We start from the raw sequence: 3,934 nt of genomic DNA on the forward strand, positions 1-3,934 counted from the left end.
GCGTTACAACTACCGACGCAACATTTTCGTGGCATTTTGTTAATAATATTAAATAATGAATAATCAGGTGAATATGAACGATATTTTTCGTTTACGAATATAGCCTTGGTTACCAATGTTTATAAGTTATGATGTTGTTATTTGTTAAATCAAAGCATACTAGATCCATGCCATAACTGTACAACTCATACGTCAAAAGGGGTGATTCACTTTTTTATGGCGGTCGAGCGTAAAAACCTGGATAGCAAATAAACATAAGATATTCGCATGATTATCACTAGTTTTCTTGGCTGAGTGTAGATATGTAGATGGTTATACACTCTAGATGCAACTGTGTCTACTGTTGTCGGTTTTGACCTTATTGTGTTCTACTCTGGTCGGTCAGTGACCAGACCAGTGGTCACAGTTGCAAACAAAATATAAAAGGAATTTTCAGGAATGTAGCTAGGGTATCTGTTCCATTATTAATAACATGCTGAAAGCCTCTTTAATAAACAAAAAAATGATTTATAACATGCTCCTATATCAATAACATTCGAAAAACATGCAATTTAGGCTCAATTTGTGTCGTGTTTTGTTGTTATCCGGCGTGCTCATTGCTGAAAAAAGTCACAAAAATGAGAAATAAAACAATTTGCGCACCAATTCTTTGTTTTCGAATGGTATTAATTTGGGTGCATGGTATGAATTCAAGAAGCAGTTCCCCTATATTGGAATTGAATGATTTTTTTTCGGAAGAAATTTACATTTTCATTATAATACGTTCTTCTTCTTCTTCCTTTGTAGCCGCGCATCTTACCGCACGGCTAAGGAAGAACACGTGGCTATAGACGAGACACAAACATAACACCTACAGCTTGTTCAAGATTAAGATATTATTTATTAAGTGATTTTGCTTGTAGTCTAAATATTTATGTTATTAGGGATTTTTCATCGTTCTCCTATTGCCGAATTAGCACCGGTCTCGCCCTAATCATTTTTTTTGTTTTGCGATAGATATAGAATAGAAAAGAGATGAAGAAGTAGGAATAGTGAAAATGTCAATATCTGTATATGGCTGGTATCAAAACGTGCCAATTTTCTGTTTCCGAATTACTTACGGGCTGCAAAATGAAAAAAATCTACTAAATTGGATTTGCACTTCTTGAGTAACGCTAAAACGCCAAAAAATCATTTTGCTCCATCATAAAGTGTTTAAAATTGGGGGGCAATTTATTGTTTACACACGCAATAGTATCCATTGTTCTATGTGCTGAACGTTAATTTACTGTTGATTTACGAAGGAGAACAAAAGAAATTATGCAAATTTAATGATTCAGCTCAGCCCTGACTTTTTAGGTCCTGAGTTGGGTGCGTTTCAATTCACGTTTGATTTGAATCGTTCGTGAGTTTTGAGATTTTGAGTTTTTCCAGTCTGTGAAAAATGTTGAATATCATTGATGTTTAAATAATGTTAAATATTTAATAACATAAAATATAGATTTTTTTTGTTAAATATCTTGGCTGTGCATATGCACAGCATATGTTTCGAAATGGACAAATTGATATGAAATTTGCGAAAAAGAATCCACGTGTCTTGGAGGGACTCGAACCCTCAACCTCCTACTCTCTAGATAGGCGTGATAACCCCTACACAACAAGACCACTTAAAGGTCACGTTTGCAGAAAAGCCATCAGAATCTGAGTACCAACCTCCACCGCGGTTAGCTCTCTTTTTTGCAAATTGAATATCTTTCGGATGCTTGATTTGCCCAATCTCCACATGTGCTTTACTGTTGTACATCCACAGTCAAGCGAGTGCACATTGTTTTATTAAACGAGAGGATCGCACTCCATGCCCCCCAGTAACGGGCTGGGCGGGATGGTATAGAATGCGAATTCAATCGCACTCTGCTGTGCCAAAGGATTGCTTGGCTAAAGCATTTGATGAGTTTGATTGCCTCACGTAAGCGGTCGCGTGTACTCAGACGACTAATGACGGTGAAAGACCGACACTTGATTACAATTAATTGCATATTATTCGGCAACTCGGCCGTACGAAAACCATTTTTTTGTTAAATATCTTGGCTGTGCATATGCTCAGCATATGTTTCGAAATGGACAAATTGATATGAAATTTGAGAAAAAGAATCCACGTGTCTTGGAGGGACTCGAACCCTCAACCTCCTACTCTCTAGATAGGCGTGATAACCCCTACACAACAAGACCACCTAAAGGTCACGTTTGCGGAAAAGCCATCAGAATCCGAGTACCAACCTCCACCGCGGTTAGCTCTCTTTTTTGCAAATTGAATATCTTTCGGATGCTTGATTTGCCCAATCTCCACATGTGCTTTACTGTTGTATATCCACAGTCAAGCGAGTGCACATTGTTTTATTAAACGAGAGGATCGCACTCCCGCCCAGCCCGTTACTGGGGGGCATGGGCATGTCTAAACAACTTCGCTTAACTCACTTGAACCAAATCAATTGAATTTAACTCATTTTCTCAGTCAAAACGTATAGTATTATAGATACTTCGAAATTTGAAATTATTATTTTTTTTACTTTCTGTAAGCAAATCATTAAGAGTTTTCGTTTCCAATATTTCACTAATAAACATATATATTATATATTTACAAGGGGATCTTTAGTAGAAATCTGTGACACGAGTATAACTACAACTGTGACAATACTGAAGATGCCCTAAGTTTATCAAGTATAGATTTAAAATGTCTATACAAAAGATATTTTAGTTACCAGATTGTCGCTTCGGTTCCCTTTGTTCTGCTGTCCGAAACATGTGTGGTACCTAACTGTCAAATCGTATGTATTTTTCCTTCATTGACATTTAGATCCCCTATCCTCGCCAGCAAAGGATGTTCCAGACACCGACGACAGCGACAATGTTTATCTTGTAACTAAAATATCTTTTGTCTATAGGGCACTGCACGGACTGCTTTGTCTCTTTCTCGCTGCAAAGAAATTAGAAAACAACAAGGCCAGTAAACGTCAAAATTTATGAGGAACGAAAGAGAAAGAGATGTTTCTGTGCAGTGCCCTATAGGGCACTGCACGGACTGCTTTGTCTCTTTCTCGCTGCAAAGAAATTAGAAAACAACAAGGCCAGTCAACGTCAAAATTTATGAGGAACGAAAGAGAAAGAGATGTTTCCGTGCAGTGCCCTATACAAATCAAATGGAACTGTTTGTTAAACTAAACTTATTATCATTATAAACCTTTGTTTAAAAAAAAACTACCCTTATACCAACACTAATACATATTTTTTCCAATCTAAACTCTATCACTCAAAAAAGAGTATCTTGATGTCTAAGCTCAAATATAAATATTTCTTGTTTAATATGATATCAAGTCATAAAGCTCGTCATCTGAACAGTCTATAATTAGATGAATGAAGAAAACTTTTGTTCCGTGTTGAACAACAAACACAAAAATTAGTAATTAGGGTCTCGCCGACATTTCTCACCAACACGAATGCAGGTTCGTGGTTGCAAACAATCCCATTTGATTTTGCCGTGACAGCTGCTCGTGGTTGCAAACAAACCGAGTAAAAGTGTGAGTGAAACGTGCGTGTACGTACACGATCGCTGAAAGCCTAATTGTCATATACACGGAAGAAAAAAAGTACCCAAAATTGAGTATTTTTAAACTTACTTTTGAGTTATTTTTTCTCTTCTCTTTCATCCACTCTTTCTTTTGTTGTCAAAAACAAAAGAGCCAAACAATCCAACGACGCCAGTTCAATACGGGAAGCCAATTTTGAGTTTTATTACCTGAGGTCGAAATTGAGTAAATTAAACTTACATTTGGGTCAATAAATTTTCCGTTGGGTACTTTTTAACATGGAAGTAAAGGCAAACTACTTCGACCCTACTTACTCAATTTTGGCTTCCCGTACGGATGTTCGAGGTTGGGTTAATTAAACTCACTATTGG

At 36.9% G+C, this 3,934-nt stretch overlaps 1 protein-coding gene across 1 annotated transcript in view; it reads left to right on the forward strand.

The window, feature by feature from the left end:
- The window catches only part of LOC134211894 (caspase), a 104,977-nt gene that overhangs the window by 55,321 nt on the left and 45,722 nt on the right, over positions 1–3,934 (forward strand). The gene's annotated exons all lie outside the window — the stretch shown is intronic.

Source organism: Armigeres subalbatus, chromosome 2 (assembly GCF_024139115.2).
Source record: "Armigeres subalbatus isolate Guangzhou_Male chromosome 2, GZ_Asu_2, whole genome shotgun sequence".
Classification (NCBI taxonomy): Eukaryota; Metazoa; Arthropoda; class Insecta; order Diptera; family Culicidae; genus Armigeres; species Armigeres subalbatus.